A 24266-nucleotide genomic window follows, 5' to 3' on the forward strand; every position below is an offset into this window, starting at 1 on the left:
CTTTTTGGAGCAGAACTGGGCTGAGGTGACTGTGGCGCAGTTGGCTGGGGAGTCCGGTGTGTTGTGGGGTGTGGAGGGCAGTCCTAAGGGGAGGGAAACTGGGCCTCCCCCCAACCTTGTTATCTTTGCCTCGTTCTGACTGAAGTCTGAAAAAAGGCCCCTAGGTGGAGAGCTCTGATTATAGCTGGAAAACAGGCTGGTTCAGCCCAGGGCAGGGAGTCCAGAGAACATCAGCCCTGCAGGCAAGGAAGCTGAGGCTTAGAGAAGAAAGCAGGGTAACCACAATGACAGAGATGGTAGGTGCCACTTCCCCAGGTGTCATTTCCATCCAAGCCCCTGGCTTTGGGGGAACTGACATTTTGGAGACTCACTAGGAATTCCAGCGGCACCCAACATAAGACAGCCTCAGCTCAAGAGCACTGGTGATGTTGAGCTGGACCTGCATGTTTTTCTTGCCTCTGGTGCCCCCTCCTGGTAGGTATTGGGCAAATCACCAAAGTCCTCTGAATTTCCACCTTTGTAATAAAGCGAATTTGCCCAGTCTAGGAATGCCATAAAGACAAAAGACATAAAGAACAAGTAAATCACTTGGATAAGTTTTTTTTTTTTCTTTTTAAGGACTAGTGAAATTTTAGGAGGTACATTTCTCTGCCATAAACCTTCAGTGGCTCCCTTGTACTCACAGGAGAAAAACAATATTCCTAAACCGCGCCATCCTGAATCAGTCTTGAAAAGTGACGCACGTGTGGATGGTGGAGCTGGACCACCTGGCTTTTAATTCTGTCTCCGTGAGATGCTGGCTGTGTGAACTTCAGCAAACTGCTTAACCTCTCTGTTCTATCTGTAAAATAAAGCATGTTGCCCACCATCCAGTTCTACAAGAATCAAGTCCTTAGCCACTGCAGTTGCTGACCTATAGTACACACTGAAAGGAATTCAGAGCGAAGGTCAGGATGAGACATTAACAGCCAACAGGCCCTTAGATAGTTAGAGAATTTCAGGAGAAATTTTTATGAACCCAGATCCTTGCATCTTCCCATACTTAGAAAAGCACTGAAATCATTAACTGGGATATCTGTTCCTCGTGACTAGCAGCAATCTTCTGCCGAGATATGCGCTTGCGTGCACACACCCCTTCGCCAAAATCACACACATACTGGCCTCCCCAACCTCTTCTGAGCAGTTCCTCTGAGCAATCTGAGAGACTGTCCCCTTGGCTATAGCCTCAGTAAGTTCCCAAATAAAACTGGAACTCAGGGCCTTCCCTGGTGGCACACTGGTTAAGAATCCACCTGCCAATGCAGGGGACACGGGTTCGAGCCCTGGTCCGGGAAGATCCCACATGCCGCGGAGCAACTAAGCCCGCGAGCCACAACTACTGAGCCCATGCACCACAACTACTGAAGCCCATGCGCTTAGAGCTGGTGCTCCGCAACAAGAGAAGCCACCACAGTGAGAAGCCCGTGCACCGCAACGAAGAGTAACCCCCGCTCGCCGCAACTAGAGAAAGCCTGCACACAGCAACGGAAGACCCAATGCAGCCAAAGATAAATTAATTAATTAATTAATTTCATAAAACAAAAATCAAGGAAAAACTGGAACTCACAGCTTTCATGTGCATTTTTATATCAGTCAACATATCTATAAAACGAGGGTGTTGTCGGTACCTGTCCAACAGGACGGTTGAGAGTTAAAATATTTAGAATTATGCTGACTGGGAGCTGTTTTTAGAAACACAAAACCTGTCTTTCCCACCCCAAGGCCTTTGCACATGCTGTGTCCTTTGCTCAGGAAGCTCATCCCCAATTTCCTTACTTAGTTCACTTCCACTTTTCCTTTGATACCAGCTTACTGGAGGCTTCCTCATGGAAGTCTCCTCTGATACCCTGAGTCCCCCTCAGTCTCAATCAGTCCCCTCATCTGTGTTTTAACTGTACTCTTTGCTTCATGACATTTATCACAGTTGTGCCTTACTTGCCTTATTCTTTGATGAATAATATCAACCTCCCCGTTAGACTGTAAACTCCACAAGGGTAGTGTCATGGGCCAAATTATGTCCCGTCAAAATTTATATGTTGAAGTCCTAACCCCCAGTACCTCTGAATGTAGCTACATTCACAGACAGGGCCTAGAGAGATGATTAAGTTAAAATGAGGTCAAAAGGGTGGCCCCTAACTTAGTACGACTGGTGTTCTTATAAAAAGAGGAGATCAGAACACAGACATGCACAGAGAAGGGGCTATGTGAAGACCCAGGAGAAGATAGCCATCTACAAACCAAAGAGAGTGGCCTCAGAATGAAACCAACACTGCCAACGCCCCTGACCTGGGATTTACAGTCTCAAGAACTGAGGGAATAAGTCTCTTTTATTAAAGCTGCCCAGCCTGTGGTACTTTGTTATGGCAGCCTGAGCAGACTAATACAGGAAAGGACTGGTCGGCTTTGCTTATCACTGTGTTCTCTGAGCCTGGGACAGAGTAGGCACTCAATAAATATTGGTCGATGAGTGAATGGAAGTGCTAAGAGTTGGATAAGCAGCAGTAGGGTCAGTTTCCATCTGTTCTTTTCTGCATGGCTGGTCTCAGCGGCCCAGAGTCACCCCTCTCTGTTTCTGGGCTCCTGAGACATGGCTTCAGGTCCCTGTATCTTTCCTGGGTGAGACATAACACACTAGTATTTGGAGTTGATGTGTTGGTGTGTGAAGGAAGGACAAGACATGAGTCAGAGTACGGTATTGGGTGATTATTTCTTTAAAATAATTTTTTCATTAAAAGAGTTAAATATACTTACTGAGAAAATTTGGAAAATAGAGAAATGTAGAGGAAAGGAAAAATCTATCATCCATTATTTTCAATACCCAGGAAAATTACTATTAACATTTTAGTGTATCTCCCTCCAGTCTTTTTTCCATCTGTAGAGTTTCCTTTACATTTCCAAGTGTGGTTCTCCACTCTACACATATTATTTTTATACTGATTTAAAATTAATTTGGCTCAAGTTTTCCCCAACATGTATTTTTAATGACCACATAATATGTTATTGAGTTAACCTATCACACTTTAGTTAATCATTGCCCTATTAGTTAGGCATTAATTTTTTTCCCCCATTTTTTCCCACTGTTTTAAACAATGCTACAGGAAACATATTTTGAATACTTTCTTTTGTAGTGATTCCCAAAGATGGAGTTTCTGAATTAAAAGGTATGACCAGTTTTTATGGCACTGGATATGATTACCAAATAGCTTCATCAAAAGGGCCAAGTGGTTACACTCCCCCTGGCAGCGAGTGAGATCACAAGTGCCCCGACACTCTGGTGACCTGTCCTCTGGAGGGCCAGCTGAACGTTCTTAGGAAGTAAGACCAGGGGGCAGCTGCTGAGGATGTCTCCAAATATCCAGGGAAGTCAAGCCACCAAACACTTGCTAGACCAGGCAGTGGCTCTGAACTCTGGGTTCAGAAGAGAGCAGGGGCTTCCCTGGTGGCGCAGTGGTTGAGAGTCCGCCTGCCGATGCAGGGGACACAGGTTCGTGCCCCGGTCCGGGAGGATCCCACATGCCACGGAGCGGCTGGGCCCGTGAGCCATGGCCACTGAGCCTGCGCGTCCGGAGCCTGTGCTCCGCAACGGGAGAGGCCACGACAGTGAGAGGCCCGCGTACCACAAAAAACAAAACAAAACGAAACAAAAGCAGCATCTCAGAAGAGAGCAGATGTTCTCTGCTCTCTTCCAGGGTCATCCAATGATTCTGGAGAAGCTCATTTGGAAACTGAAAGCCTTTGATGTCTACAGGGTTGAAGGGATGATGCTCCAACTGGGGACTAACCAGTGATCCCACCAGTTCCTTTTAGAAGCTTCAGAGGTCTATGGGCCTTTTGGGGGCTGCCTCTTATCTCCCCACTCTTGTCTTCTCAATTTACTCCTTTGGATCTTGCCAGAAACCGTCTTTGGCAGTTCTGAAACAAAGCCCATCTAGTGACCATAAAACAAAAACACTTTGAAATTATCATTCTACAGAAAGCCTTTCGACGTTACTGGAAAGCCTCCATGATTCATGGTTTTCCCCAAACGGCAACAATGAAAACAGCTAGCCTGGAGCACATGCTCTTTCCAGCAGTGTTTCAATACCACCAACTGAATCTCCTTTATGTCAGTTCTTAGAGTGGGAACACAATGTGCTATGGGGAAGGCCCAGTGAAGAAACAGGGAGACAGGGCTGAGGCAGCAGCCAGGGTTATTCGTGTCTTCATCCTCCCAGTGCCTGATCCTGAGTGGGAGCCCAGGGAGCATGTGCCCCTTTGATTTCCCAGCTTATTCAGTCCTAGAACCCGCAGATGTTTACCTTTCCTGGGGTACCTGTACGGAGCAGTCACCCTTTTCACGTCCTCCTGGAGTCCCTGGGTTAGTTTCTCTGGATCATGTGAGGAATAGGCTGGAGAAAGGACTATAAATGCCTTTACCACCTGTTGGAAAAAACAAACAAACAGAAAACAAAGAATCAGGCCTCATGTAACAGCTCTTTTCTCCTTAGCCTAGCCTTGTGAATAAGTGCTCACGCTTACCAGCCCAACATGGAAGTTCTACCAGTGACTTGGACTCAGCCAGTTGGATACCAGTTTTTTTCTGTTGCCTGCCTTTCCGGGATCAACTATTGGGAGTTATGGCTTTTATGGAGTGATTTTAGAATCCTATTTTCCAAACTCTTCCCCATACCTGAAATGGCACAGTTAGAAGCCAACATGCTTCCCTTAAGATGCCAATACTTTGGAGAGAGGAGATTCACAAACTCCTTAGGGTTCATTACGTATAGGTTTTCCTGACTAGGAAGGCAGCTAGGTACAGGTTTGGACAGGCAGGATTGGGGGAAAATGTGTACCACTTGCAAGGGGAGGTGGGTCTTTCTGAGACTGCAGGTATGAGTGTTTGCAATCAGCAAGCATTTTGCTGCACAGCTGTTTCAGGCATCCTGAGGGATGTTCCGCACCTTGGCTCTCTCTGCCCACATCTGTCTTGCAGGTTGCCTCCTGCCAAGGAAGAGAAATAGTCCCAACCTCAGGTACAACAGAACATGGTTTCTGACAGGAATGGAAGAGTTCCAAGGCCAGCATACAACTCTGTCAACAACACCTAAATGGTGGTTCATTGTCTTTGCATACTTCCCAGTGGTGGGCATCTCACTACCATTTCATGTTCAGATAGATCTGGTTTTTAGGAAGGGCTTTCTCTTACTGCTAAAACTCCCAAGCATTTATCGAACACTTCCTACGAGCCAGTCTCTGTTCTGAGCATTAGACTTGGCTTAACTTTCAGCACAAGCCATTTGTCATGGCCCCAGTTAATGTGAGCCATGCAGGACTAGGCATACTTTTCCAGGCACAATTTCTCTCCCCCATAGATGGGATTCTCACCCCGCTCCCTCTATATTAGTGGCCCAAATTTAGTGGACGTCGGAATCAGTTGGCTAGGGGCTTCTGGTCAAAATGAAGATTCCTTAAGGCTGCATTCCCAGTCCCTTTGATTCAGCAAGTCTCACTTTAGGTCTAGAAATCTACATTTTAAACAAAAATCCCAGAAGACGCAGCTGTGAGCAGTCCAGGGCCCAGACTTTGCAAATCACTCCTCTGCCCTGAGGCTTCTGAAAATGCAGCTCGATCTTGCACTGACTTTCATAGGGTAACTATGTTATACTTTAGGGTTATGTTGGATTTACAGCCGGTGAAAAGTTCGTAGGTCTGCCTATGAGCTTATTTCTCTCATACTGTCTGTTCTTCTGGGACCCACGGGAAGGAATTTCCATTTCTCCTGAGAAAAGCCATCTTATTAAATGTGGTCCTTGTTTCTGACATATCAAGGTCACTTTAGATACTTATTTTGTCATCCCTCAAGTTAGTTATCCCTCCCAGGTTAGAGCCATCAGCAACCATGTTTGGTGTGCTCACTACATCTTTATCTGCAAATGGAAAAGAACATTTTATTGGACAGGGTGGATAACAAAGCCAGCACCTGCCACTAACATCTCCCACCTAATAGCCCCTTTTGGACACAGTACCGTGTCCACTTGACACCAAAGTGTTGATATCTTCCCATGGTGTCCCTCTAGAGCATATTTGTATCTCTAAAGATGTGAGGGCAATGCTTAACCAAAAGGAATGTGTGTCTGTCTGATGGTGGCATTTCAGACTTAGTGGTACCTGGATGGGGTGAGATATGGGGGAATCTGGGCCTTCCAGCTTACTCTGCTGGGTGCTAATAGGCAAAGAACCAGGAAGTAATGCTCTTGATTGCACTAGTTACCTCCCCTCTGAGGGGGTCCAGGCTGCTTGCTGACCACAGCAGACTGCAGGACGGCTGGGTGCTCAGCAAGTGCACTGTCCACTTCACCGGGCCCAAGCCGGTAGCTGCAAGAGAAAAACAAACTCTTCCAAGTGTCCTCTCCTCTCCCATGAAGCTTCAAAGGGAGAAGGAAAGAGCAGACAACTTGACCTTGAGGAACTGATCACATCATTATTTCTTCCCATGAACCCAAAGTAGCCATCCTTGTCCACGTGGGCTCAGTCCCCTGTGATGTAAAAGTCTCCTCGCTCTGATGCTGCTGGCTTCTCAGAATTGTCCTGAAATTCACAGTGAGCCCATGAAGGGCCATCTGGGCACAGTCACTCAGGACACATGGCCTGAGCAGCCCCATGCAGAAGGCTGGGGACCCCTCAACAGGAAGTCCAGTGGCTAGAAGTCCCCACTGGACAGGGAGCCATGAATCTGTGGGGTTTCCCTCTTTTTTTTTTTTTTTTCAGGTTCACATCACAGATATAGTTTTTTGTTGTTGTTGTTAGTTTCTGCTTTATAACAAAGTGAATCAGTTATACGTATACATATGTTCCCATATCTCTTCCCTCTTGCATCTCCCTCCCTCCCACCCTCCCTATCCCACCCCTCTAGGTGGTCACAAAGCACCGAGCTGATCTCCCTGTGCTATGCGTCTGCTTCCCACTAGCTATCTATTTTATGTTTGGTAGTGTATATATGGGTTTTCCCTCTTTTAACTGGAAGGAAGCTGCCAGGAAATGATTAAGGATAGCCGCCCACTGCCATCCGTAGAAGGGTCTAGGCAGCATACTTGCATGCAGGTGGGTGGGCACATGGCTATTGGCTCTGTTTCTTAGGATAAAAGAGCACACTGATGCTCTTTGTGCACAACAATCACTGAAGATAGAACGGGAGTGGCTGGCCGAGAGCAAGGGTAGGGGAAAGAGGTACGACACCAAACTCTGATTCTCAAAGCTTTGAGTAAAGCTACTGCTCAGTAAGAAAAAGAAACAAATTACTGGAACAGGCGGCAACACACATGAATCTCAAGAATGTTACACTGAGTAAAAGAAAGCAGACACAAACCAATGAATACTTTGATTCCATTTACATGAAGTTCTTTTTTTAACAAAAGGCAAAATTAATCTTCATGACAACAAACAATTTAGCAATTGCCTGAGCCCTAGGGATTGGTTGCAAAGGGGCACAAGGGAACTTTTGGGGGTGATAAAAGATGTTCTATAACTTGATGTGGTGATGGTTACATAGGTATATATACATTTGTCAAGTCATTGACCCGTATATTTAACATAAGGGCATTTCATTGCATGTAAATGATACTTTAATTTTAAAAACGCATTCTGAAAAATAAAGAAAAAAGCTATGCTGTCAATACCTAAAAATAAATCTAGCACAAAATCTGTAAGAAGCATACATAGAAAATGTAAAACTCTACAGAACATTAAAGAAGATATACATAAGTGAAAAGATACACTTAATATCATAACGATGTTAATTCTCCCCAAATTGATCTATAAACACTGCATCTCCAACTAAAATGCTAACAGATCCACAGAACTTGACAAATTGATTCTAAAGTGTATATGAAAGAACAGAGGACCAAGAATAGGTAAAACGTTTCTAAAGAAGTTGAGTAAGAAGGAGAGACTTGCTCTACTAGATATTGAGACTTATGATAATGTTTTTGTGGATAAGGCTCTAACTTTCTCAGGGTGATGACGCTTGTTGTCAGGCTGGGCACTGGGAGATGTATTCAAAGTGCCCCCAGCAGAGCCAAGGCCCTCAGAAGGGAACGTGCTACACAAAGCTTAATAACCATATTCACCCCCAAATTGGGGGAGCTCTAAGCAGCCGTAGAAAATGAATTTTTCCCAAAATACTTAGTGCCACAAAAAAGACGTGTGACGTAACTTAATGTTAAAAAGTGCGGAGTACAAAGTTGTGGTATGGTGCCAATTATGTATGAAACTGTACCTGAGGACCCTCTGCTTGCGTAGATTTCATTTAAAAAATGTATCATTTCTGTATTATACAATTATATATCTCTTATAGAATAAATAGAAAATAAAGATGAAGGATGACAAAGGATCTGTCTCACTACTCAGATAATCAAGGCTAAAAATTTGATCTGTGTATGGGACCTTTTCATGGCTTATCTGTGATTTTATGCATATACACATTTGTGTGAATACAAAATGTTCTCTACATGTATTTCTACAATCCAGTTTTACCTCAGTTAACAATCATAAACAATCACGAACATCTCCTCACAAGAATAAAAAAGTGTAATGAAATGTAAAATATTTGCATAATATTACCCTGTGTGGCTATATTATTTATTTAAACACTTTCATGTTATTAGAAATTTGGATTCTTTTTCGTCTTTTCCCTTTCCTTTTCTTCTTTTTCTCTCTTTCTCTCTCTTCTTTTTTTTTTAATATACAATGCTATAATGTCATTTATATAACTAATTTCCCACTGTTAGAAATTCAGAGAGTACCTCCACCTTTTTCATCTGTTATAAACAACACTGTATTGAACATCTGTGCATTTGACAGTTTGTTTCCATAGGAAAATAAGTAGATTCCTTATACTGGGTATAAAGTTGAAATAGGCACATTAATTGACGTGTGCAATCTCAGCTATATGGAATGTATATGCTAATGAGGGGGGAATGAGCTTACCTGGTCAGTCCTACTGACCACTCAGCATTCACAGAGCAACTGTGGCCTGACAATCTCTATCAATGTTCCATGATTCTCATGAAGAGATTTAATATTTTTTTCTTAGTTAAAAATGACCCAGAAAGAAAAGTAACACCTGGTGCTAGTGATGAAAAGAAAAAGTTGAAGAAAACAAACGTTCTTTTTAGCAACTAACTTTACAACTTGACTCTCTCAATGTAATGATCACAGACCAGAGAGATCCTGTATTTAAGCTCTATGAGGACAAGGGTCTTTTCTTTCCTGTCCAGTGCTGTATACTTAGTGGCATGAAGTAGGCACTCAGTGAATAAGGAATAAATTCGTCAGGGAAGTCAAGGATTTACTTTCACCTACAAAAGTGATTAGAAGAAAATACGTTTAAATTTTCACATTATCTCTGCTTGATGGAATTACGATGTTGTTATTGTCATTGTTTCGTAGGTAGATTTCTATGACTTTCAATAAAATACCATGAAAGAGTATTTCTGTTGTAATCACAGAAAAGCCACAAAATACATATACAGCATTTCAAAAACAAACGGACTGACTTTTATCTGCTCCTTCCAGTATTGTTGCTGATCGATGGCTCAGTATATACAGCGGATGGAGTTTCTGTAAAGCTCGGCTGCACGTTTCGATCACCCGGGAGCTGACGCACATTCTCAGGAAGTTGGCTCTCACTGATGTGGAGCTTGAGGACCAGGAATGGTTGAAGCTTCCAAGGTGCTACTAATGAGCATCCAGGACCGAGAACCATGTCAGCAGAGTTTGTTTTGTGTTTTTGTTTTCTGTACGCGGTACGCGGGCCTCTCACTGTTGTGGCGTCTCCCGTTGCAGAGCACAGGCTCCGGACACGCAGGCTCAGCAGCCATGGCTCACGGGCCCAGCCGCTCCACGGCATGTGGGATCTTCCCGGACCGGGGCACGAACCCGTGTCCCCTGCATCAGCAGGCGGACGCTCCACCACTGTGCCACCAGGGAAGCCCTAAAAAGTCTATTTATTTGTCAACATTAAAAGACCGGAAGGTTTCTTTCCATAAAAATCCAAGTTTTTTTAATTACAAAAATCAGAAGTTCTGGAAACACTGGCCCTCATTCACACATGGAAACGTGCGTTTGGAGTTTGGAGGAGTGGTGGTCCCTGCTGGGTGAGGCATGTGAGCTCCAGTTCAGCGCAGTCCTCAGCACTCCCTGCTGCCTCACACCAGCCTGTTTTAATCAATTACAGTGCTATCTGGCCCCTGTACACAAACAAGTTTGTGATTGTTGGGCAAAGAGGAAGTAAACAAAACGCCACATGGGGTTCAATTTCCTCCATCTCCCAAACCTTGTGGGTGCTGCCAAAGCTCGGGCAGGTTGTGTCAGCCCCAACTGGGAGTCTCAGCCCTGCTCACTGACCTGTCCGCATACAAGCCACACTGGCCAGCCACCACTCTGGGAGCTGAGGAAGCAGCAGCATCATTCTGTCTCCAGGCTGCAGGCCACACGTGCCCCCCAGAACGTTAGCTGCCTTCCTGGACTGCTTCCCCAACTCCTCAAAGCTCCCCTTGACCTCTGCTCCCATGCCATTGACCCATCAGAAGGCAGGGATTGGGGGCCGGTGCCCAGCCTAGGCAGCGGTATTGGCAAAAAAGTAGAAACCATTGGTGAGGAATTTTGTTTACTTGCTGTTGTTTTTCAAATTTAATTTTATTTTTACAACAGTTATTAAATTCACAGGGTTCAAAAATCAAAATATGAAAAGATATGCTTTGAGAAGTCTTCTTCCGCCGTTGTGCCTATCCACCTGCTCCCCACTTCACCTGTCTCCATGAGTAACCAATATTATTAGTTTCTTGCAAATCCTTCCAGTGTTTCTTTAGGCAAATGTCAAGTATATTCTTTTCTCCCTACCATCTTTTTAATGCAAAAGATAGACTAAAATTTATACTGTTGTGTCCTCCCTTTTTTAAAATTGAGATATAATTCTCCTACCATAAAATTCACCATCTTAAAGCACATAGTTCAAGGGTTTCTGGTATATTCACAGAGTTATGTAACCATCACTACCATCTAACTCCAGAACATTTTCATTATCCTAAAAGGAGCTATCTCACAGATCAGTAGTCACACCCTGTTCTCTCCTTACCGAGGCCCTGGCGACCACTAATCTACTTTCTGTAAGGATTTGCCTCTTCTGGATATTTGACATGAATAGAATTATACAATATGTAGCCTTCTGTGGCTGGTTTCTTTCACTTAGCATAATGTTTTCAGGTTTATCCATGTTGCAGCATGTGTCAGTGTTACATTCTTTTTGATGGCTGAGTAATATTCCACTGTATGGGTAGACCACATTTTGTTTGTCCATTCATCAGCTGATGGACATTAGGGTTGCTTCCACTTCCATAATGTTGCTATAAACATTTGTGTATAAGTGTTTGTGTGCACATATGTTTTCTGTTCTCTTGGATATACACCTAGGAGCATAATGCTAGGTCATACGATAACTCTATGTTTAACTTTTTGAGGAATTGCCAAACTGTTTTCCACGGCATCTGTACCATTTTACGTTCCCACCAGCAATGTATGAGGGTTCTAATTTCTCTACATCTTTGCTAACCTTTCTTAGCAAACACTTTTTTTTTTTTTATCGGTATGCGGGCCTCTCACTGTTGTGGCCTCTACCGTTGTGGAGCACAGGCTCTGGACGCGCAGGCTCAGCGGCCATGGCCCTCTGCAGCACGTGGGATCTTCCCAGACCTGGGCACAAACCCATGTCCCCTGCATAGGCAGGCAGACTCTCAACCACTGTGCCACCAGGGAAGCCCTAGCAAACACTTTTTGTTTGTTTTTGTTCGTTTGTTTTATTTTGTTTATTTCTTTTATTTAACACTTTTTTGTTTCTGTTTTGTTTTTGTTTTTAACTGTGTCACTCTGTGTGAAGTGGTGTCTCATTGTGGTTGGGATTTTATTCCCCTAATGAATAAAGATGTCGAGCATTTTGCCATGTGTATATTGGCCATTTGTTTATATTCTTTAGAGAAGTGCCTATTTGAATCCTAAGCCAATATTTTAATTGGGTTATTTATCTTTTTATTGTTGAGTTTGAATTCTTTATATATTGCAGATATGTGCAACATATATATAGGTGTGTACATATATATGATTTATATATGTATATCAGATATGTGATTTGCAAATATTTTCTCCCATTCTGTGGGCTATCTTTTCACTTTGATCTACAAATACTAGACATTTTCATGAAGTTTGATTTATTTATTGTCTTTCATTGCTTATGTTTTAGAAACCATTACCTAATTCAGGATATGCACTTATATTTTCTTCTAAGAATTTTATAGTTTTTGCTCCTTCATTTAGGTCATTGATCCATTTTTGAGTTAATTCTTGTATGCAGTGTGAGGTAGGGACCACATTCATTGTTTGCATGTGAATATCCAGTTGTGCCAGCACCATTAATTGGAAGGACAATTCTTTCCCCATTGAATTTTCTTGGCACCTTTGTTGAAAACCGATTGACCATAGATTTATGGGTATATTTCTGGATTCTTAAGTCTATCTCATTCATCCATGCCAATCTTTATGCCAGTACCACATTGCCTTCTTTTCTTTTTCCCACACAGTCTTGATTACTGTAACTTCGTAGTAGGCTTTGAAATGAGGAAGTGTGTATATACCAGTTTTGTGTTCCTTTTTCAAGATTGTTTTGGTTATTATGGGTCCCTTGCATTTCCACAGGACTCTATGGACAAGACTGTCTATTCTGCAAAGAGGTCTACTGGAATTTTTGTAAAGCTTACATTGAGTATGTAGATCACTTTGGGATGTATTGTCATTTTTTTGCAACTTTATAATTTCTGCCTTAATGGCAATTAAGGGTTTAAAAGTGCAGTTCTACTTATTCATACTATTCCTTTATAAAAGGCAGACTTCAGGTAAGCTTTTAAATGCATGCATAATATAGAGGCTATTATTTTCTGTCAGTTCTTTGTTCCTGAAAGTCAAACATCAGATGTGTTTTAAACTTCTGTCAGAATAGTCATGAAGGATATGTCACTTTTACATAATGAGGTAATATCTCAGGGGTGTGCTCACTGAGATACACCAAAATCGTAACAAGTTTTTCTTTAATAAATATTTCCTGGATTACTCTAGCCTTTGGCTAGTTTCTAGAGTTCTGAAAAGTTGATTATGACCACTTTTCTAAGGTTTTTATTGCTGCTATTTTGGAGAAGAAAAATTTTCGAAAGTCCTTATTCCATCCTTTTTTCTGACTTAACCCTGTCTGTTTGATTTTTTTCATTAGAAGAAGTCTTCTAAGGATGAGCCTAGTGTAGGCTTGCTCTGCTTACACTCTGTAGACAGGAAAGGAGCTCCCCGACTCCATCTCTTATTTCTCATTTAATTCACACAGCTCCAAATGGCATGAGTCCCTTTTTATAGGTTAGAAAACTGAGATCCAAGGAGCCTAGGGATTTGCTCAAGGTCACACTTCAAGCGGATGAACCACATCTACTTGCTAGCAAAGCTTGCTTTTACATCTCAGTCATTCTCACACCACCTCCATGAATTTTACCATATCCACTAACAGTAGACTGTTATTACATCTACTCACAGTAGTACTTGTCTCATCTTTTTTTAAAAACAAGCTCTTCTTAAAATTAACATAAATAAATTTCTTTGAGATAAAGTTTATATTCTCCTACTACAAATAAAAAGTACCTTTAACATAGAATTCGGAGAGAGGCACAACAGACACATAAGGAAGGGAAAATGAAGAAGGAAGCAAATGCACAGAGACACCCGAAGAAATAGAGATCATCTGAATTCAATTCTGTGTATCTGCTGTGATCTGTGAAAAGCCTTGAGCCTTAGCCAAGCTCTCTCCTTATTTAAAAGGGATGTGCGTGACGTGAGGAAGATACTGAAAACAGACTAGGAGTCATACAAAACTTTCTCCTTCACTTGCTCGAATGATCGGAAGGGAATCAAAAGGGGCGTAACTCTCTCCCTGTGTGATCTGGGCTCAGGAATGTGAGACACAGTAGCGATTGGGCAAGGGTGTCTAAGGCTCAAAGACTTGGTCATAATTGTTCTTCTAAGGTTAAATGCTAACAGTTTAAATTTTAGGACTTGAGAAACTCCCAAGTCAAAATGTCCACATGTCTTGTAGCCCTGAGTCTCACTGGGGTGCCCAAGCGTGGACGGAATCTGATGCTCAAGATGGACCCTGGGGGCTTCCCTGGTGGCACAGTGGTTGGGAGTCCGCCTGCCGGTGCGGGGGACGTGGGTTCGGGCCCCGGTCCAGGGGGATCCCACGTGCCGTGGAGCGGCTGGGCTCGTGCGCCGCAGCTGCTGAGCCTGTGCTCTGGAGCCCGCAAGCCGCAACTACTGAGCCCGCGTGCTACGACTGCTGGGGCCCGTGCGCCTAGGGCCCGTGCTCTGCGACGGGAGGGGCCGCCGCGGTGGGAAGCCTGCGCACCGCAATGAAGAGTAGCCCCTGCTCACCACAACTAGAGAAAGCCCACACACAACAACGAAAAACCGATGTTGCCAAAAATAAATAAATAAATAAATAAATTAAAAAAAAAAAAAAAGATGGACCCTGGGACACAGTGAGCTTCACTCTTTCCAGCTGACTCCACACGTCCAGCACATCATGGGCAAAGTTGAAGTACTCAGGCACTGGCTGTCTGCCCAGGCTGATGATTTCCCAGGTGGCCACAATCTTCTGAGGGACAGGTAGAGGTGGCAGCTGCCCATGAGACACACAGATACCCCAGGCATTTCTCAGAGCCTGGAGGACCAGTCCTCTGAGCCATAGCCTCGTGTTGCCTCCTGCCTATCACCAAAGAGGAGAGAGAGCATCGTCGTGAATTCTGGGCTTCAGGGAGACTCTGAGGTTGGAGAGAAGCTTGTGGTCAGCCCTAGGGTGAGCACGGCACATATCGGCTTGTAGAGCAGAGTCCTGGGCTTTAGTCTGAGTTGCATGGTGTGATTTTGATCATTTCTCCTCCCTGGACATGAGGTCTAGCCCTTCCACCTCTGCTGCCCGTGGATCTCTGTGGATCTGAGCGCAGGAACTCAGAGCCTGCTTCCCAAGGCTCAGTCCTTCAAAGCGAATCCCTCCAAAAGCCTTTAGCGAATCCTGAACTGGCCTGACAATGCGAAAGAGGACTCCAGGGCAGCACTCTCCAGAAGAAATGTGATGCGAACCACACGTACTCGTGTAATACACAATTCTCTGCTAGTTTCATTCAAAAAAGTAAAAAGAAACAGGTGAAATTCACTATAATGCATTTTATTTAACTAGCTATATCCTATAATTTCAACATGTAATCAATATCAGAAATTATTAGAGAAATTATTTTACATTTTTTGTTGTTGTTGTTCTTAATTCTTTGAAATCCAATGTGCGTTTTACACTTACAGACACACTTCAGTTTAGACCAGCCCCATTCAAATGCTCAAGAGCTCCACGTGGCTAGTGGCTACTGTATTGGACAGAGAAGTTATAGTGCCCGGCTCTTCAGAGTGTGGCCTAGGGACCAAGGACCTCAGCGTCACCTGGGAACAGGTTACAAAGGCAGAACTTTAGACCCCACCCTCGACCTGTGGAATTAGAATCTGCATTTTAACAGGAACTCCAGGTGAGCCGAGCACGTTCAAGTTTGAGAAGCGAAGCAGTGGCCTCGGGACTGTCTCCCCAGTTTCTTTCCGCCAAGTTCCTCTTGGTAATAATAATAATAGAATATGGGAGTAATAAATGCCATGGACTAAATGTCTGTGTCCCCCCCCAAATTCGTATGTTAAATCCTAACCCCCAATGCAATAGTGTGAGGAGGCTGGACTGCTGGTGGGCGATTAGGTCATGAGGGTGGAGTCCTTATGAAAGAGACCCCAGAGAGCTCCCTGTTGCTTCTTCTTGCTGAGGATGCAGCTCTGAACCAGGAAGCACGCCCTCACCGGACACCAATCTGCCCACGGTGCCTTGATCTTGCACTTCCCAGCCTCTAGAACTGTGAGAAACAAATGTTGTTTAAACCACCCAGTATACGGTATTTTTGTTCTAGCAGCCCAAACAGACGAAGACAATAATCAACAATAATAATGTGTCATGGTAACGGGAAAAGCAATAATAACTGTCATCTACTGAAGGCTTACTGTGTATTAAGCATTTGAAAAGTGCTTTATATTTTCCTTAAATCCTCATAACAACTGTATGATGTGTTATATTCTCTATTTTATACATAAAGTGAGGCTTGGAGGGGAAAAGGGACTTCCAGGTCTCACCTCCCAGAAAGCTAGACCCCAGCTTCTGCTGTGGCCACCAGCCCTGCAACAGGGGTCGGCGTGTGAGGCAGGACTTCCTTTCCCTCACCTCCCTCCCCAACCCCTCACCTCTCCTGAACTCTGCCCCAAGCCCTTTCCTCTGCCTTTCACTCCTGGATTCTGGGGGCCCCTTGACAGCAGATAATTAGAATCCCAGTCCTCCTTCCCAAGTGCGCAGCGCCATTTCAGGCCCTGTCCTCTTCAGGCTTAATCAGGAAAGGCCTCAGGGGCAGCTGACACCCCCTGCTGAAGGATTTCTCTCCACAGTGCCTTGTTCTTGAACCCAGGAAGTGAGAAGACTTCTAGGTTTTGCTTCAGCTGAATGCAGGCCTTAATGCCTGTAAACATTCGGGCTCCTGGGAACGCCAGTAAAGGCAATTTGCTAACTCAGTCTCCCTCGGGAACTTTGGCCCCAAACGCAGCCAAGAGAAGGCAGAGCCCGAAGCCAGCAGGGGCCACGTGGCTTCAGCTGGTCAGCACACTTGAGCCAGCGGGCACGGCCCCGCCACCTGGGAGATAGTACTCCAGCCCCAGCGCCTGCTGGGGGTCCGGACCTAGGGGATATTTTCCCTGAAAATTCAGGTCATCATCTAATCCAAAAAGAGAACAGGAACTTTATTATATTGTAGCAGAAAGGAGACAACAGTGACAATAATATAAATCAAATCACATCCCTTTTCTGTGCAAAACCCTCTAGAGACAGGAAGTAGATTGGCAGTTGGCTGGAGCAAATGGGCACAGGAATCTCTTTGTTGGAAATGTTCTAAATTTGGAGTGTGGTCAGAGCTGCACAACTCTGTAAACTTAGTAAAAGAAATTAATAGGGATACAAATAATTGTACACTTGAAATGAGTGAATTTTTGATACGTAAATTATACTTAAATAAAGCTACTAAAAAGAACAGAGTCTCCTCTGGCTCCTTGTGTCGCTCAAAGGCAAAGTCTGGAAGACAGCTGTCACCTGGCTCGCTGGGCTGCAGCCACAGTGGTCTCCCTGTGGCTTTGAAGTCCTGGCTTGGGATGGGGTTGTTGGTAAAGTGCTTCTCTGAGAACAAAAACTGCACAAGTGACTTGTAGTGTTTGCCAGTATCTACGGTTAAAAGTTCCCACCATGGCCAGTTTTGATTCCTACCAGTTTCAACTTACCAAAGTTTAACAACCGGCCTGCAAAGTTTCTGAATATTAAGAGGCTCTCAGGTGGCCCTTCAGGCCGGCTCCAGCCAGCACGGGTTCAGGCCTTCTTGCGGGCTCCTCCGCCAGGACGCTCCATCCACATGGCTCACTGCCTTGCCACCCACAGGGCTCAGCTCATGGACCTTCAACCAACTGCCTCATCGAAAGTGGAACCCTCTCCCATCTGACACTTCCTGCCCGCCATTCTCTGCTTGACCTTCCTCCCCAGGATTTATCACTTTCTAACATTCAGTATGTTTTCTTTTACTTTTTATAAATTTATCTTATTTATTTATTTTTGGCTGCGTCGGGTCTTTGCGTGGCTTTCTCCAGTTGCGGCGAGCGGGGGCTACTCTTCCTCGTGGTGCGCGGGCTTCTCATTGCGGTGGCTTCTCTTGTTGTGGAGCACGGGCTCTAGGCGTGCGGGCTCCAGTAGCTGTGGCTCGCGGGCTCTAGAGCGCAGGCTCAGTAGTTGTGGCGCATGGGCTTAGTTGCCCCGTGGCATGTGGGATCTTCCCGGACCAGGGCTCGAACCCGTGTCCCCTGCATTGGCAGGCGGATTCTTAACCACTGTGTCACCAGGGAAGCCCTCAGTATATTTTAAAACATGTTTTTATTTTTTCCAGCTTTATTGAGTGATGGCTGACAAATGCAGTTGTATATTCTTATTCTGTGCTGGTTTGATACATGTGCGCATGGTGTAAATGATTACTGGGACAGGGTTTCCTGCCTTGCAGGTACTATGCTACTCACTTTGCGTGTATCATCTCGTCTAACAGTCCTCCTAGGTGTTGTATGCCATTTTACTGGGGAGGAAACTGAGCCTTAGAAAGCATGAGTGACATGCCTGAGACCACACAGCTGCTTAGGAACAGAGCTGGCGTCCAAATTCCAATCTGTAGGCACCTTTGATGCCACACCCAGGACCCCATAGTGTGTTTTGTTTCTGGCCCTTCTTGTGATCTCCAGCCCTCCTCCCCCCACTCAGCATGGGCAGGGCAAGGCCCCCTCTTACTCAACAATGGCCTATTCTTCTCCAGGGCCAGAACCCCAGAACTCAGAACATTGCTGCTGAGGATGTTCTGGCCTCAGTGTGTCCAGGAAGGGACTCCACTTCTGCCTCTAGATTTACACCCAGCTGCCTTCGGGTCCTGCTCTGGTCGCAAAGGGAAGCCAGAAGCCTGCTCTTCAGGCGTGAACTTCCCTCCTCAAGGGCCACAGAGTGTGCTGCCCTGGCCCTGGCTTGGCCCCAGTGGGCCTGAGAAAAACCAGGCTTCCTGCAGGTATGAGCTTGAGTGAAAATGGCAATTCTGACTGAAGGGCCCTGCCCTGGCAGCCTTCCTTCTGCCAAGAAGGTTATAAATTTAAGTGTGAATTTCAGCATAAATGGCTACACATTAGGGTCACCAAGGGGGCTTAAAAAAAAAAAAGAAAAAGATGCCCAGACTCACCAGACCCTAGATCAATGAAATTGAATCCAATGTGTTTGGAGATTGAAATGCACAATCATGATTGAGAACCACTGAAACAGACCATGGGGTTTGTGTGATTATTTAGGTTATTTGTTCATTCATTAATTCGACATACATCGAGCTCCAGATCTGGGCCAGGCACCATTCTAGGAGGAGGGGAAACAGCCCTGAACAAAGGCTCTTATATTAAAAAGTTAGAGATATAAACAAGATGCACTCAGAAATAATAATACAAAATTGGAAGCAAGCAGGGGTAATGTGACTGACAGTGCTCAAAGCTGAGGTTGGGGAGACAGAGTGGCCTGGAGAGACCCCTCTGAGTTGCTGGTGTTTGTACCGGGACACTTCAGAAAAGGCTGAATGAAGATAAGGGTAAGGGGTTCCAGGCAGAGGCAAAGGCCCTGAGGCAGGATGTGCTTGAGGAGAGGAAAGGAGACCAGCATGCCTGGTGCCCTGTGAGTGGGGGGAGAGAATGCAGTGCCAGCGTCAGAGGGAAAAAGGGCTGTGGAGGCCAGAGCTGGCCAGAGAGAACACACACAGGGTTGGGTTGTCTGAGACGACAAGCCATGGACCTTTTAGTAAGACAGCAATGTGATCTACATTATGTTTAAAAAGAAAATTGCTAACTGCTGTGTGAGGACTGAATTGGGGGAGCAAAGAGAATAAGTAAAGGGATCAGAAAGGAGGCTACTGCTCCAGCTGGACGAGGGCCGGCGGTGCTGGGACAGGGGCCCTGTCTATGGAACGCTGGTGGAGACAGCACACACTCAGTGGTCAGTGTACTGGTTGGCAGGTAGGAAGCCTCTCCGTGTTAGCTCTTCTTATTCTCAGTCTTATTAATAAAGGTTTCCCATCACAGCACTCCCCTGGAGTAGGTGGTGGGGGGAGGATTCTGGAATCTGTGGGACTGGGGCAGACGGTGCCTGAGGAGACACAGAGGGGCAGCAAGGGATGCCCGGCCAGAAGGGCAGGTACAGGGGGAACTGAGGTCCACAGGCCCAGAGAACAGAGGGGCCCAGGTGGGGCTGAGGGAACAGTGCCAGGGGTTGAGCCAGAATGTGGTCCGGAGTTTGACGGGAGCCCCGTGATGAGGTAGGACGGCGCTGTGGCCACAGTCAGTTTCAGGAGAGAGTGCAGGAGGGAGAGAGAGACAGAGACAGAGACAGAGAGATTACTCTCCCTGCCACCCCACATCTACAACCTGTTCCCACAAAGGCAAATATTTCACTTCTTTGCTCCTTTCAGTAAAATGTCAGCTTCTGAGGGAGGCTTTCTACGTGACCCTATTTAAAATGTCAATACCCCCCTCACCTTATCCCTTTCAAATTTTCTCTGATTTACTTTTTCTCCTTAGCACTTAGCAGCATGTGACATACTCAGTATTCTTTCTATCTCATTCACTTGTTCCCTCTTCTAGAATATAAGCTCCATGGATGCAAGAACTATTGTCTGTTTTGTTCACTTCTGTACCTAGAATGGTACTTAGCACACATGAAGACCTTAAAAAATGTTTGATGAATGAACAAACGAACGAATGAGTGATTGAGTGGATGAATGAATGATCAGGAGTTGGGAAGACTGAAGTGGGCATAGTCTGATGGTGGAGGGCTTTCTGCACAGCTCAAGGGGCTCGAGCTCCATCCCGTGAGACCTGGGGCTCTGAAAGTGTTTCCAGCCAGCAGGAAACCTGGCTCTTCCCTCTCGGGGGGTCTCGCACTTCTCCCTCCCCGTGAATTGACCAGGCGTCCCTGGGAATCCTGTGTCAAAGACCTGTGAGGGGAGAGCGTGGTAGGGCAGCTTCCACTGCCTCGGCTGCTCTCAGATGCTGGGTCACCCGCTGGGTTGGGGGGAGGGCGCGGCAGCACAGGTCTCCAGAGTTGGAGATGAGACCCCAGGCCCAGGCTTCCCGTCCCTCTGACAAGTGTTATCCAGATCTCTCAGAGAGGGTCTAACAACCTCAGGTCTTGAGGTTTCTTTCCGAAAGGCCTATTGGCACTTTTGCAAATCCCTCCCGCCCCTGCCAAACAAGAGATTCTGTGTGTCAAGGGGTTTGGAAGGGGTCGCCGATAGTCAGTTGCAGGAAGGTTCTGGGTGGCCCTCGCTGCCTTATGTTCACATAACTGAGAAGTGGTTATTCTAGTAATTTTCTGTAAAATAAAATTAACTCTCTAGTACTTTGATGTCTCCATCTAGGCAAAGAACTTAGGTTCACATAACTGAGAAGTGGTTATTCTAGTGATTTTCTGTAAAATAAAATTAACTCTCTAGTACTTTGATGTCTCCATCTAGGCAAAGAACTTCTAGATGACTCTTTCTTTTGCAAGTAAATGATTCAATGAACAAATAAACAGGTGCCAACCGGAGAATGGCACTCGCCACCCAGTTCCACAAGAATTACGTCATTAGTCACTGCGGCGGCTGACCTTAAACGCACCCTGAAAGGAGTTCAGGGCAAAGATGAGGAATGAGGCCCTCTGTGGTCTGGGAAAACCGGCAGAACAGGACTTCAGATAGTTAGATATTTTCAGGAGAAATTTTTATGGACACAATTTCTTGCATCTTCCCATACTTAGAAAAGCACTAAAACCAATAACTAGGGCCTTGGTTCCTTGCCGAGATGTGTGTTTGATTGCATGTACTCCTTCACCGAAATGACGTATATACTGACCTCCCCCCTTACACCTTCTGAGCAGTTTCTCAGAGCCATCTGAGAGGCTGTCCCCCTAGGCTATAGTCCTCAACAAGACACTGAATAAGCTCAACTCACAGCTCTTATGCTGTGCGTTTCCTCCCAAGTCAACAAAGGTGAATTAATATTAGAAACAAAAGTTCCATCTAATAGTCATTGCGCTGTACCAGACTTACCCAGGACTAACGAGTGTCATGTTACCTGGTGGGCCGTGGGGCTCAGCAGTAGTGAGCCCTTTGGCTGAAATGCAGATGTGAATCATATATATGTACCACTTGTCTTTCCAGAAAACCAGGCTCTCCACCGACTTCATCCTTATCTCAACTCTCTCTGTATTGATTTTATCTGACCGTGTGGTTCTCAGCCTACAGGCTGCAGGACAGAGTTACCTGGAAGGCTTAAGAGACATGACAATCAATGACAATACGTGGATCTCAATTGGATTCTGATTTAAACAAACTTAAAACTTATGAAATAATCAGAGGAGTTTACTGTCTGGATATTTGATGTTATGGGAAATTGTAGTTAATTTTGTTAAGTGTGATAATGGTGTTGTGGTTATGTTTTATTATAAAATCTTCATCTTTTAGAGACTCATAATGAAATATTGATGGATGAAATAATATGATGCCTGGGACTGGCTTCAAAAATAATCCAGGGCAGGGAGTTGATGGGAGTATAAAAGAAATAAGATTGGTGATGACAATAACAGAGGTTGAGTGATGAGCTACCTTGGGGGTATGTTATACCATAGCATTCTATTTTTGTGTATGTTCAAAATTTTCCAAATAGAAAGTTAAAAAAAAGAATCATCTGGAGAGCTTTTAAAACCTACAGATATCTAGACCCCACCTTGAGCAACTTTTTTTTAATAGATCTTTGTTAGAGTATAATTGCTTCACAATACTGAGTTAGTTTCTGTTGTACAACAAAGTGAATCAGCCATATGCACACATACATCCCCATATCCCCTCCCTCTTGCGCCTCCCTCCCACCCTCCCTATCCCACCCCTCTAGGTCATGGCAAAGCACCGAGCTGATCTCCCTGTGCTATGTGCTGCTTCCCACTAGCTAACTATTTTACATTCGGTAGTGTATATATGTCGATGCTACTCTCACTTTGCCCCAGCTTCCCCCTCCCACCACGTGCCCTTAAGTCCATCCTCTATGTCTACGTCTTTATTCCTGCCCTGCCCCTAGGTTCACCAGAACCATTTTTTTTTTTAGATTCCATATATATGCGTTAGCATACGGTATTTGTTTTTCTCTTTCTGACTTACTTCACTCTGTAAGACAGACTCTAGGTCCATCCACCTCACTACAAATAACTCAATTTTGTTTCTTTTTATGGCGGAGTAATATTCCTTTGTATATATGTGCCACATCTTCTTTATCCATTCATCTGTCAATGGACACTTAGGTTGCTTCCATGTCTTGGCTATTGTAAATAGAGCTGCAATGAACATTGTGGTACATGACTCTTTCTGAATTATGGTTTTCTCAGGGTATATGCCCAGTAGTGGGATACCACTTACTGGGTCATATGGTAATTCTATTTTTCACTTTTTAAGGAACCTCCATACTGTTCTCCATAGTGGCTGTATCAATTTACATTTCCACCAACAGTGCAGGAGGGTTCCCTTTTCACCACACCCTCTCCAGCATTTATTGTTGCTAGATTTTTTGATAATGGCCATTCTGATCAGTGGGATACCTCACTGTAGTTTTGATTTACATTTCTCTAATAATTAGTGATGCTGAGCGTCTTTTCATGTGCCTCTTGGCCATCTGTATGTCTTCTTTAATTTTGAATTAATAGTCTAGGGTGAGAGGAGCATCAGTATTGCCTTAAAATCTCCCCAGAGAATTTTAATGTGAATCCAAGTTAAAGAAGTACTAATAAAGCACAAGTTCCTTATGAATCCTCACAACTACTCTGGGATACAGGACACTCACCCATCCTCCAGAGGGAGGTGCTGTGCTTTGATAGTGGACTTTGCAAATCTGAGCATCTGTGACCACTTCCAAAGTCCAGAATATGAGGTACGGGCATGAGGGCAGTGTGCTATTGTGCTTTAGACCTGAGGGTAGCAAACTTTTCCTGCAGAGGGCCAGATAATAAATATTTTTGGCTTTGCTGGCCACACAGGGTCTCTGTTGCAACTACTTCACCCAGCGGTTGCGGTAAATGCAGCCATAGACGATAGTGACGGAACGGGCGTGGCTGTGATCCTCTAACACTGTGTTTATAAGAAGAGGCAGCAGGCCATAGTTTGCGACCCCTGGTTTAGACCCATAGGCATGGGGCTCAGATACACCTGAGCTCAAGTCTCGCTCCTTCTTCTTGGATGGGTCCCCACCTTGTAAGGTGGGCATCAGAATTGGACCTACCTCACAGACGTGCTGTGAGGGTTAATGAGAGGATGAGTGTAAAGCTCAAATACCAGCTCACTACGTAGTGACTGATTTATTACTGTGGGCGGGCATGGGACTGGGGACTGGGTCTGCAGTGGTGCGCAAAAACAGACAGGGCTGGGGTTTCAGCACAGAGAAGGGACAGAAGGTAGGACCCCTTT

General features: G+C 44.9%; 1 pseudogene across 1 annotated transcript; it reads right to left on the bottom strand.

The window, feature by feature from the left end:
• Nucleotides 1-3859: 3859 nt before the first annotated feature.
• On the bottom strand, nt 3860-24066 carry LOC309832271 (acyl-coenzyme A synthetase ACSM5, mitochondrial-like; annotated as a pseudogene). Its single transcript has 8 exons — nt 23863-24066; nt 14651-14866; nt 10423-10633; nt 9623-9750; nt 6479-6606; nt 6290-6393; nt 4338-4458; nt 3860-3967 (listed from the first exon to the last, which is right to left on the bottom strand). The product of its transcript is annotated as an acyl-coenzyme A synthetase ACSM5, mitochondrial-like (transcript).
• Nucleotides 24067-24266: the final 200 nt, after the last annotated feature.

Source organism: Grampus griseus, assembly GCF_964374135.1.
Source record: "Grampus griseus genome assembly, chromosome: 14".
In the NCBI taxonomy this organism is placed as follows: domain Eukaryota; kingdom Metazoa; phylum Chordata; class Mammalia; order Artiodactyla; family Delphinidae; genus Grampus; species Grampus griseus.